Source organism: Castor canadensis, chromosome 3 (assembly GCF_047511655.1).
Source record: "Castor canadensis chromosome 3, mCasCan1.hap1v2, whole genome shotgun sequence".
Taxonomy (NCBI): domain Eukaryota; kingdom Metazoa; phylum Chordata; class Mammalia; order Rodentia; family Castoridae; genus Castor; species Castor canadensis.
The window spans coordinates 63,836,346-63,849,430 of NC_133388.1; the positions used below are offsets into that span (position 1 = coordinate 63,836,346).

General features: G+C 38.6%; 1 protein-coding gene across 10 annotated transcripts in view; it reads right to left on the reverse strand.

The window, feature by feature from the left end:
• Window positions 1-2,518, reverse strand: part of Lrfn5 (leucine rich repeat and fibronectin type III domain containing 5) — a 265,744-nt gene extending 263,226 nt beyond the window's left edge. For 3 of the 10 annotated variants that reach the window (XM_074068076.1, XM_074068077.1, XM_074068079.1), the window contains exon 1: window positions 887-2,491. The gene's annotated coding sequence lies outside the window, so the exon portion shown is untranslated. Of the gene's footprint in view, window positions 1-886 lie in introns of all 10 variants that reach the window. The other 7 variants (XR_012446175.1, XM_074068086.1, XM_074068083.1 and 4 more) reach the window with 5 other exon arrangements.
• Between the last annotated feature and the right edge of the window lie 10,567 nt (window positions 2,519-13,085).

Below are 13,085 nucleotides of genomic sequence, written 5' to 3' on the forward strand. Positions count from 1 at the left end.
TCTGCCTCAGCAGGTCATGGGAATCTCCATTTTAACATATCAGACCCAATATGTTAATTAGAAAGTCGCAAATCCAACCTGCTCCGTGTATATCAAAGCACTGGAAAGAATTTTCAAAACGCCTATTACATACAAACAACGAACACAGGAGGACACAAACCCTTTTCCACCACATCGTTCAGCCTGGGATGGTGCTGGGTGGTGGTTAGGGTTTTGGCCTCATGCTCCTATACATAAAATGACTTCTTGCATTAATTTATACTGCCATATGACAGCAAACCCCAGCAGTTAAACACCATATCTCAACACACACCCATGACAATCAATTCCCTTCCATGTAACCAAGTTCCAAGAAAACTCCATTTCAGATCAAAGTCTTCAGATGCGTAATTTACAACTACTAAAAGGTTCTTGCCAGCTTGTCCACAAGGAAAGGAAAACAACCTGGCACTAGAGAAAGACAGGAGTCAAAAAATGATCAGTGGTTGAAAAGATGGGTGGAAACCAAACACCCTCTCTCACCCACAGTCTGGGAGGGTTGGATACCAAATGGTCCATGACAACCATACCCTAAAGGAAACACGAAATTTTAATCTCTGTCACCTTCAGCCAGGTTCCATAAACCTAGTTCTCAAAAAACATTCTTAGGGTGGAGCATATCCACATTCATTTAGATTTCACTACTAGATGAAGTGTTCAGGTATAGATTTATATTCCATCTAGTAGAAATTGTATTACCACATCATTGAGCAGGCGCCCTTGGATACCCAGCCCTTCCTAATGATTTTCAAAACATTAATAAGTAAAGTAGCCTGCAATGCAGATAAGACACTGGAAACAAGACCAGAAGGAAACTGGGTGAGGGGAGCAGTCTTTTGCTAGTTACCTGGTGCCCCAAGGGGAAAAGACGGTCGGTCGTAGGAGGACTTTCTGCCTGCAGGTACAATCCCAGCAAGGTGGGTCCAGGTGGCTTTCACAGTCCTAAACGTGTCTCGCTTGTCACTTCGCTGCCCTTTGCCATAGCTCAGCACCCGCATCATAAGGAGTCGGAAAGGTGGCTCCTGCCACTGCCACCACTGCCCGCAGGTCGCGCTGGGTGGGGGACCCGCGCGGATCGCCCCATGAAACCCGCGGCTCCACGCTTGGGGAGCGGGCAGAGGCAGGGCAACCGCGCACGCACACACAGACACACTCACACACTCTCCTCCGTGCGCGCGCGCACTCACACTTGCACACGCACACTCAACACCGCACCAGGAGGGAAAAACACGGAGCGAACTGGTCCTTCTCAAGATCGACTTCGAATCCCACTAGACCAGGGGCAGCAAGCAAAGAGAACGGTTTCCTTTTCGCATAGCTCTTTATCACGTTTCCTTTAAGTTCTCCAACCCAAAACCTTGTAATTCAAGAGCTGGTGACATTTTGGTAGGGAGTAGGGAGCCAGGAAAGGGCTTTGGAAGCGCTGGGGATTTCGTTAAGCAGTTTGAGAAGCAATCCTCGTTACCTTGTTTGTATAGTAAACCAGCTCGAAGGGCTGAACTTTTGGCTTCAAATGCTGTGGACAGAAACGTATATATCCTTCTGGCCAAGACAGGAAAGTCTAGGTGCACGGAAACAAGACGACTGCAAGACCCTTTCTTGACCTTGTGATGTACCTGGAAGCTGGTTAATACTGCTGTTTTCCAAGCCTCCAGGTAAAGTGATCCACACACCTGGGTCCACAGCCCATCAGTCGCTCCGAATCCAGTCAGGAAAATGGGTCTGGGCGTCCCCGGCGCTCCTCGAGAACCGGGGCATGGAGTTAACACATTTGCTTCTGGGCAGTTGGATAAAAGACTGTCAAATGCACCAGATAGGCGCGCGCACATACACACGCGCACAAATACACACGCGCGCACACACACGCAGCGGCTCACAAAACACTAGAGAGACACCAACATGACTTGAAAAGGTAGCAAACATCCAGAATCTTGCCGGGAAAAGAATCAACAAGGAGGTTATGAAAGTCTTCTCAGGTCTTTCAATTCTTCCTCTCTCCTGAAGATTTCCTTGGTCTGCCCCACCCCCGTCCAGTTGCGCTTTTTTCCCCTGATATAAACCGACCGTGCAAAATGAATTATATGGGTGGGTTGTGCTCACAGTCCGGAGCTCCCCAAAGTCGAGAATCCCAGGGAGCAGCGATCTGCGAAGCCATTCATATCCTCAAGAGAAGATGGAAAAGCACGCTCAAACACACGTACATACGCGTGCACGCACACACACACACACACACACACACACACACACAGAGTCCTTGGTTCCGGCAGCTCTGCACACGCTCACCGCCTCCCTGCGTGCCGCTGCACACCACGCCGTGGGCACCTTGCCCGAGGGCCGCGGGGCAGCGGCGAGCCCGCAGCTCAGGCGCTAGGAGGTGAGCTGTAGTCCAAGGTTTCGGCCGCCGTCCGGGAAGGCGGGGTATACCTGCTCCCCACCGTGGTGCGTTCGGGCAACGGCGGCCGCTTGGCCTGGAGGAACTGCGCTCCGCGCTGCAGCATGGAGGCGGCGGCGGCAGCGGGCGCGCGGCCGTGAGCCCGGCCCTCGCTGCAGTGACGAGATCGACCGCACCGCCCAGACTCCGAGAGTCAGGAGACACCCCAGACCCGGCTGCCTAGCTGCACTCAGCCCTGGAGACTCGGCGTCGTACGTGTTCCGAGAGCCGATTTACCGCCGGCGCGCGGAGAGGGCCAGGGCAGCGGGGACAAATCCCCTGGCAGAGGAGGCGCGGGGGCGTTGCAGGCAGGGGGAGGGGAAACGGTGGAAAACCTGAAGGATCCAAGCGAACTTCCAGCGGCGTCCCTAACCTCTAGTGAAAAAAGAAATTTGCTGATCCGATCGCCACTGCCCCGCGGTTACGGAATAAAGAAGTGTCGCCAGGATAGGCTATGACTGCTAACGGCAGTGAAAAAAGTCATTAGCTATAAACCCGCCAGGAAAATCTGAGCTGGAGAGCTACTGACATGTCACTTGAAAAGGGCTTCCACTGTCCCCTTGGTTGACGGTGGGTAGTTCGCTTAATATAATCAGATAGGAGCGGATTCTGAAAGGATCATTTACATATGGGAATCAGCTCAGCACCATATCTTAAAAAGTACTGCAGCTGATCATATGTGAAACCAGGCCTGGTCTCTAAAGTCACCCGCACTTGGGAAGGGTATGAAGCAGAAAATAGGTGTGGTGGAGAGGAGATAAGACTGGGCTTTTCAGTGCGTGATCGCGCTGGGGAGGGCGGTGGGGAGACAAAAGGGTCTTCCCTGGCTTTGCGGGTGACCATCAGGACATCTGGGGTATTTTTGTCCCCTACCCCATCGACGCTCCCGGTAGCCCCAATAAGGCAGTAAGTAAAGGAAAGGCTTCCTTGTAGGAAACCCCTGATAGAAATCATGCTGGTTCTTTTAGCTGGAACAGTGGAACCCTTTCTTTTAGGGCTTGGCCCGCACGTGATTTTCTACCTCGGTGCGCACCTCCCCTCGGAGCTCAGATCTTTGCTGAGCAAAACGTCAGGCTGAATCCCAGGGGAATGGAAGCTTTGGGATCGTAACCCGAGTCTGGCTAATAGGAGCTCTTCCCGGCCTACATGGTAAAGACACATACTTGTAATCTCTTTAGGATAGATAAGACGCTCTCGGATTTTGCTACCAATAGAGGTCTGCCAGGCTTTACTGTTGCTCTGCGAGTGCACAAGGGCGCGCGTACTCAAGCACTCCCACTAACCAACCCAAGCGCGCGCACGGGCACCCACGCAAAATGAGGATGTGCACAGCGGTCTCTTTCAGAGAAGAGCTCAATAGTAGAGTGTTTTAGGTCGAAACTGCTTCCATCTCCTTTCTTTCCTCTGTTCCCCTCCTCCGCTTTCCCTTCATCCCTGCTGGGGTCCAATACTTGGTTTAGGAATCCGCACAACCCTTCCCACTGCTCTGTTTCCGATGAGTCTGGCTGGGGCTGCCATTCCAGTTACTCAGCCTGGGTCCAGGTCAACCGGGTCCGGGATTCTCGGCGGGAGTGGGTGCCGCGCGGGACCCGAGTTCGAGAGCTGGAGCACCAAAGTCTAAGATCCCACACAAATAAACCAAAGGGGCACCAGGGACATGTACGCCAACGAATACCACCGAAGTCCAAGAGCGTCTCCACTAAAACCAGCTGCGCTTGTCTTGTGGCTTTCTGTTTTCCGAAGTGGGTAGTTCAGCGTTCCAGGAGCTCACGGCCAGAACCCACAGCAAACTGAGACCACAGATTTCCCAAGGCACCGGAGAGAAAGTGCTTCCATCCTGGTTTCACTTGAAACTTGGCAGCTTTGGGGACTTCACTGGAGGGCAGTGGAGTTGTACTAGCCCGGACTGCAGGTAGAGCCAAGTGAGCACTTCCAAGTACTTTAAGATGTGGGGGTTGACTCCTCTTTCCTTCAGGATTGTCCCACTTACTACCCTTTCCCGCTGAGCTGACAGGAACCGCTAAGAGCCTAGGAGATAAAGATGTGCAGTTTCCACAAAGGGTCGGAACAACGTGCACACAGAAATACTGAATCAAAACTTGCTTCTCTGGGCTGAATGACTTTGTTTTCTTTTCTTTCTTTTTTTTAAACCCTCTGTTTTTGTTTTCGTTTTCTAGTACATGGACAGAAGGGAGAAGAGAGCATGCTTAGCCAGCTGTAAGAGCTGGGAACAGGACAAAATTTAACTATCATCTTTGGATGCTGTTAATTAAAGCTGTGAGGGACAAGGGGTGGTGTGCTTGAGAAAGTGGAAATCAACGCGTCTCTAATGCGTAACTTTTCTTGTTTCTAGCCTTACCAGGCTCATAGAAATGTCCTATTTCCTTTGGTCTTTCTATAGATTAAGCATTACATTTGAAAGTGCTCTCTTCTAGTCTCAGCAGCTCATCTCATCTTTAGAAAACAGTGTCTTCCAAGACCAGGAGTCTTTCAGTCTCCAGGTACCATGTTTGCTCCTTTTCCTCTTGTGCAAGCTGGATACAATTTGCAGAGGGAGGAAGAAGAAAGCTTTGTGTTAGACCATTAGTTTTAGAAGGTGGGGACTTTGAGGGAAAGACCAGGATGCTCTTTCACAAAGGAGGCCAGTGCTAACACAGAATTCTTTTTATTTTGTGTTTTTATCAACTTCCCTTCCTGTACTCAATTCTGGGGAGGGAGAGGGCTTTGAAAGCTAGTTATTAAGAACAGTAATTCAGTTTGCTTGTTTAATTATTGCTTATTAAATTACAGCCAAATCTGAAGTTGGTATACTTTTAACAGTTCAATTTCTTGTAGAATAAGATTCTTAGGGCTTTCACATAGCATATGAAGAGAATTTTTTTTCAATAGATAATTTAATTTGAGCTTATTTCCTCAATAGACTACTTGTCCTGACTTTCTTAATTCTTCCCCAGATTCAGTTTGAACCAAATCATTTAAAAATTATTGTCAACTTTCTGTCAGCTCCAAAGTAATTTTTCTAAGGATTGGTTGTCATCAATGTTGGACATCCTATTTTCCCTAATAATGTGTGTTTTTTAAATAAGTGTTTTGCTAATTTCAGGCAAATATAAATATGAATTTTTTGGTTAATATGTTGAATCAAACAGTATTTAATTTCTTAATTCCTTATTTTCTATGTGTATTGTTATTTCTCATTAGCGTTTCTTCTAAGTTAGTGAGAGACAAGATCTCTAAAGTTTGGTATTAATAACTACAGGTCTGATGAAATTTCTTATTTCTGTGGATTGAAGCATGTGGTGAGTTATCACTTTAATTCATTCTTTTGTTTCATGTATATTTTAAGAAGCTTATTTTAAATTGAACATATCTCTCGATTTTCTGGTGAAGAATCACTATTGAGTGGCCAGCCTTAGATTTTTCTTTTTTTACCAATGTAATACAATGTTCTTTGTTAACTAAAAACTAGAAAATGATACAAAGAAGGGAAGAAATAAAAATTTTTGGAATGATGAACTAATATTATAAAAATGAGTTAAAACAAAATAAATAATATCCAAACGTTAACATTTTCTTTAATTACTACCATCATAGTTGTGCCCTACATTGTTTTGAAATGTGTAAAAAGATCTGATTAAGATCATGTTGCTAATGCACTGGACCATGAAATCTGTGAAAACAGTGTATTTTGGCAGCTAGATGTTACTAAAAGCATGATTCCGCTAACTTCTAAACAGAATTGAAGGTCTGGAGTGTATCTGTCATGCATAGGTAAAAATTTATCACTATGTACTTTAGGGCAAAAAAATCAAATTTATTTATTATTTAACATACTTCTGAGATAAAGAAGAGTTTCTCATATTTTGTTATTTCTTGAGTTTTTGCTTGAGTTTTATAAAACACATTTGCCTTCTTCCTGTATCTTTGTTACAAACTTCAATCTTTATAGATCATGGCAGTGTTGCACTAAAAGAGATCAAGGACTTTCTAGTGAAAACTGGAACTGGCATTGAGAACTCAATAAGTTGCTGGATGGGATTCTTTTGTTTTACTAATAAAAGTTGATTTTTAAAGGTCAGTTTCTGAAGCACAAATAGTCCCTAAACAGGGACTTCTAGAGAGAACTCAAAGAAAGGAAATTATTTCAAAGATTAATGGTGTTGGACGAAAAGGGCAATTCTTAAACAATATTGTCAGTAGAAATAATTTTTATCTTTTATAACCATATTTTTCTTGCTTACTTGCTTATATCCTAACAAAGAAATCCCCATATTTGTCTGGTCTTTGTATTTAGTTACCAAACTACATCATTTAATCTAGAACTATCTAACTTGGAGAAGAATGACATTACTGAGAACACTTCCTTGCAACACTTCCTTTGTCACATTAGATGGATCTAATTAAGCTTATCACTTTATTTCAAACTGAAGTGTGAGTGACCTACCCATATACCTACCTCAAAATATGAAGACAACTTAATTTCTAAAAAGTAGAGCATCCAGTAAAATGTATAAATATGAGAAACTTAACCTTGCATACAGAATTGAAAATCTTTTTAGACTTTCCTTAATATATTCTTTGAATGCTACTAAATGATTATTCAAAACTATTTTTAACCATTGAACACACAGTTTTCAAACATGTATTTGTGTATCCATTTCATTTTAGGAAAATTTCCACTTGATCTTGAACCTTTATTCTAAAATCAAACTAGTCATGAAATAATCATCTTAAAAAGTCAGAATCATTGCTATTATGACTTGGTTTAAGAATATTACTAGATAAACCAAATCATACTAGATGGAAATATGTTATACGCAAGTCTTTAACATGCTTCTATTAAGAACCTGATGGTGAACTATACAACAAAGTTCTTGTTTTTAATTTTAGTTATTTGTTTATTTATTTATTTTTTACAGATTCCATTTTCTAATGTTAATTTGTCTCCATGACCTGTCTCTGAATTTCAGGCAGGTGACCACAAGTGGGCAGTAATGTGACACTCTCACACAGTTGAGACACAGCACTGGGCTTTCTGAAATATAACCCCTCAGAGGTTAGAACTAAGAATTTATTTCAATGTACTTGATTTAAATTATTTTTGATACGTTTCATCAAAATGAATGAATGAATATAATTTCTTTTGGAACCATTTTTAACATAAATTTCTAAGGCGTGATTAGACAATTTGCCTCTTATCTCTTCCCAGGTTCTTTTCCCCTTGAGTTGTGGCCTGCTTGGAGAGAAGACTTAGAGACTGTTTTTTCCTCAGATTTGCCATGCATAGTTGTTCTGGTTCCTTAACTAACTGCAGTTGTTTGGCTAGCTTAGTGTCAAAGTTCTGTGCATTTAAGTTCAGGGTATTATGGCCAAAGAATGAAAGGAAATCTTTTACATGAATGTATGTCACCAAATAATTTTTCTCCACAAGATTGCCTTTATTTCTGTGATGGCAGTTTTGTACTTGCTATGGAAATTCATTAGGAACCTGCTTTTATTTTTTAGCTAATAACCTGTATGACAACTAAAATGAGAAGCTGACCATGATTTTCTTGACCTCTGTCCCTTGTAGTAAAATTTAGTTTCTAGTAGATGTAGCAGGCCAACAAGTAAGTTGTTACATTGTGATCTTGCTTTATTTCACTACTCTAGTCCATTATTAAACTCAAGAGTCTTCTTTTGTGAGACTTCTGGAAGCACCCCTCATTAACTCCAAAAGTAGTTTCTCTGTTGCTTTCAACTTCTGATTTGTGTTCCCTATGTTTATTTGCACTATCTTGGAAGAGGACTTGCCTGTGAGATACCTGGACAAAACCCTTTACTGCATTCAGGGTACCATTGAACCATATTTTGGAATAAAATGGACCTGGGTTTGAATCTTGGCTCTGAAATTTAAACTATTACTTATGAAAGTCATTTAACTTGGATCTGACCCCTTAGGTTTCTTGTGTGCATAAATGGGAAATTAGAGTACTAAGATTTGGGGTTAGTTGAGAGGTTTTAATGACTCTGTCTATAAACCAGACATTAAAAGTAGTCTACTTCAAATCATGAATCATAATTTCATTGAAAGTATATAAAAAATAATCCAGCATCTCAATCTATTTTTACTTAGGAAAATACATTCACAAAAGTGTGACTTAGATCTTAGGAAGAAACCTAAACCACTCTACTAATATTTTTATTTTTCTTTATATTAATAGCAAAATTTTGAATACTCACATTGCTCTGTTCAGACATCATTCACCTTTAAAATGTTTTGAGGAGTATTTGTGCTGGTGCCTTACAAAACCTCCCCTTGAAGAGATCTACCCTTAAAAGTATATGATCCAGGCAACATTCTTAAATATTGCTCAATTCAGCCTTGTCTCTCACACTTCTTACTATATACAATGTACCATGACCATTACTGAGGTAACTAGAACCCTTGGGTGGAAAATAAAGAATGGGTTATATTAGTTGCTATAAAATTAAAATATATTTTGAAAGCAAAAATTCAACAATATGAAAATGATAACATAAACATTATTAAATATTTATTTTAACAACTTTCTCCACTATTTTATTAAAGTCCCCATTAACATTTATACTTGTACCAAATTATTTTTAAACAGTTTTCTTTTGATTGCATTACATTTCTATGCAATATTTTTCACTTTCTCTAAAGTAAATTTATATGTCGACATTAATTTAAACTGTTTTCCATCTGTTACGGCTTTTTTCTGCATAGATATGCTAAAAACATAAGCAAAATATTATCACATTTTGGTTTTAGTTGGGCACGTTTTAGCATATTGGTTACTATTATAAAATTGGGACATTTTGTGTGTGTGTTATGCTAGGATCCAATCCAGGGCCTTGGTCATGCTAGACAAGCACTACCACTGAGCTGCATCCCTAGCCTATAAAATTGGAGCAGTTTTAAGACAAAATATAGATTATTGAAGAGTTGATGTGAAGACATACATATTGCGGGAACGTGTTAGAAATTTTACATTGGATTTCCTAGAAACGGTTTAGGAACTAAAGAAAACTTACATAGTAAATAATTGTGAAAATTTAAGTGTGATTGCAGTCTTTTTCTATAATTTTCAAATATATGTGGTCAGCATTAATTATAATTTGACAAAGTTGAGGATTTACACATTTTCTGGGGGAAAATCATGACTTTTGATTCTTATTGCACTGATGAACAATGTAGCCAAAAATGTGAAAATACTTGCACTAAATTAAATGAATGAGTGAATGAATGAATGATGAATGAGTGAGTGCATTAATTGATTCAACTTTATAAGCAGTGTGCTTCAGGATTAGGTTCCTCCTGATATTGATTTCATTCTCTGGACTATGTTATGGCTGTCCAGTTTTCAGTTACACTAAAAGGGGCAGTATATCTGCAAAGAAAAAGAAAAGTGGTGAAATCAAAGCTTGAAGACAAATTATAAGTTAATAATTACTTAAAACTATTTAAACAATCACTATATGTTGTCTAGAAGTGCCTTTTTAAACAAACACTAATTCCTTATTTCCAAATGCACTTCTTATATTCCACAGAAATAATTATTTTGTACCCTTTCAGTTACATGTGGATAAATGGATGATTTATAAAAAAGAGAAGGAGAATTGTGTAAAACATGTAAATTCCACCAAGCACCTATAATGGATCTATATAACACATTAAGGGGCTATTTTTCAATTTATTGAATGGCAGAATCATTTTTTATCCTAACTTTGTCCATGATGTAAAAATACTCATAATTTAAATTGTAAAAATCTTACTAATTTTGAGAAGGACATTTGTTTTGAGGCAGTGAATGAGAATAGTGTAGTTTTTTTTCTAGTAACCTCATCTTGGAAACTTTGAATTATCTAATATTACACTTACTCATTCATTTAGAAAATTATTAGTGAGCTGAGATAGATTCCTTGAGTCTGTGAACTAATTTCTGCTTATTGTGTTTTATTATTACTGCAAGCAACTCCTCTTTCCTGATTATGGTATTTTATAACTCCTGATGTATCCTTAGTAAGCAAATACTCCTTCACAGGTGAAATGTAGACCTGCATTTTCAGCAAAACAATAGAGGAGTAACTCTATGTACAACTGAAGAATTAGGTACTCACCTTTTCTAATAGTTATGAAAAAAGCTCTTGTAAAAATTTGCAGAAAATGTCCCCATTGGAATTTACAGTGAAACCTCAAATGTTAAGGAAGGAAAACAGTATGTGTAGTGTGGCTATACACAGACTATTTTATGTGAATGTGAAAAAAGTCTTCTTTGTAAAACTATGCAAGACAATTTTACCATCATATGGCCAATGTTCATACCAAGTGATAACTATTTCTTAAAAACTAATTTTACTTGCCTTGAAAACATTCCTTTTTTGTGATATATGAACTCACGGGTACTTTCTTTTTTGTACTTTTCTTTGACTTTCAAGGATGGAATCTATCCCAATGGGATCTATTTGCTATTTTTCTTTGCTTTAGTGCAGTGTATCGATGCTGTGGCATGCACTAAGAAGCAAATGCTGGAATTGAAAGGTAACAGTAATGAATGGAGCCCAAGAGAGTGAATCCTAGACATGAACAAAGTTGGTAAATTTTGGAAAGGATCACATTTGAACGTCATTCACAATGTGCTAAAAATGTGCCCTTAGTTTGAGCTATGATCCAGTCAGCAAATTCAGTGTCTCATATTCTATGTAGATCAGATTTATATGTGACCTTTTTCTAATGTAGTGAATGTGAATACTTTCTTAATTTTTGTCTTTTCTCCTACTGAATTTAATAATCCTTTCAATTACCTTTTAAGTGTTGCAATATAGAAGGGAATAGAACAGCCTGCTGCAATTGTTTATTTTGCAATTTTAAACACCTCAGTTTCTCCTATATTATTTTAGAATTTAATATAGCCATATGGTTAGATACATAAAATTTACATGAAACAGAGGATTCAATTGGGCATAGCATATTTACCTTCTCAATATGCTTCTGTTTTATTCTATATAAACTAATAGCTGAAGAAAGGATGACATGGGATATTTGACTTCATAAAGCTGCAATCCAAGATTAGAAGAAAACTATATTTCTTTAATATTTAATAATCATGATTTTCATTATGAAAGGTGAACTGATGATTTTTGCCATTTTCTGTTTCAGGTAGTGTTTTTGTGTCAGGTTTTATCAGCATGAACTGATGATGAAACATTCTTGGAACATATCCATTAAGCTTAACTACAACCGAACAAGGAATTTCTCTATCAAATCTGACATTTACTTTCACTATATCTCTGTTTACTCAGAATTATAATCAGAAAATTGACATTTATCATCATTTCAATATATAGACCCTACATTTTTCTATGTGTGTTATACTATTACAAAAATGTTTCATGATATTTGCAGCCTAAGAATGGGAAATTAATATATGCTTACAATTTTAACTCCAAGATTAAATTCTATTTTAAAATAAAATAGACTCCTGCTTTTTTTTTATTTTTGAGTTGTGAAATTTATCTTCCTTTTCTAATATATGTGTAATTTCTTCCATTCAACTTTGTCACAGCCAGACACAACCCTTGAGAACAAATTTTTCTTATATTTGAAATAAATATGATAGCAATAAACAGTAATCACTCCAGGTGCATCAAAATAGAGGAGTAAATACATTATTTGCTCTTATGTTAAAAGTAATATATGACTTTGAAAAGTCATATAAGTATACATACTAGTCAATAACAATTTATAAAATTAATCAATTTTTCATATTTAGAACCTCTCAAATACATTAGGAATGGAAATTTAAAATTAGAAAATAATTTGTAGGTCACTTATTTCAAACACAAATTATATATGAATGAAAAATTATATACAAAGACTACAAGCTACCTTTTTAATACTTTATGAAGGAACAGAGAAAAAGGAATCAGCTTAGCCACACTGCCTCCTTTTCTCAGTTCTTCTGGAAACAAATAAGATTCACTTATACTTAGGGAAAAGAAGTTTGTTTTAAAAGTAGTTATAGAATTTGAGTAGCAAAAAATAAATTATGGATCTAATGAAATGTAGTAATGTTTCAGAATTTGAAGCTTCTTGACATTAAATGAGATTGAGGATGAATTACAATAATTCTAAAATTGCCTTCTTTCTTGAAGAGTAATTGAACTAGATTATTGACTCACACATAGGACAACAGTCAATCATTATATGCCTGAAACCAGATGTACCTAAACTTCTTGTGTTTAAGCCAATCACAATAAAAATATTACATCAATGATAAAGCATTTTAATCATTAAATATCTCATATTCTGGAATGAAGGAAAGGCTTTTAAATCAATACATGAAATAAAGTAGAATAAATGTGTGTGTGTCTGTGTGTATGTATTTCATAGAAAAAAATAAAGAACTACTTGATAAGGAATGGAAAGTTTACAAATATTCAATTATGCCTGAAAAGTTAAGTACAAATGGGCTAAATAAAAAGTTCTAGAAGGTTGTATCAGGCAAAAGGTATGACAGTAAACCCTCAGGAAAAGGTGAGGTGGAGCTGGCTCTGGACATTGAGTAGTTTACATTCTTACTAAGAGATTTTACTTTGATAACCATTAATG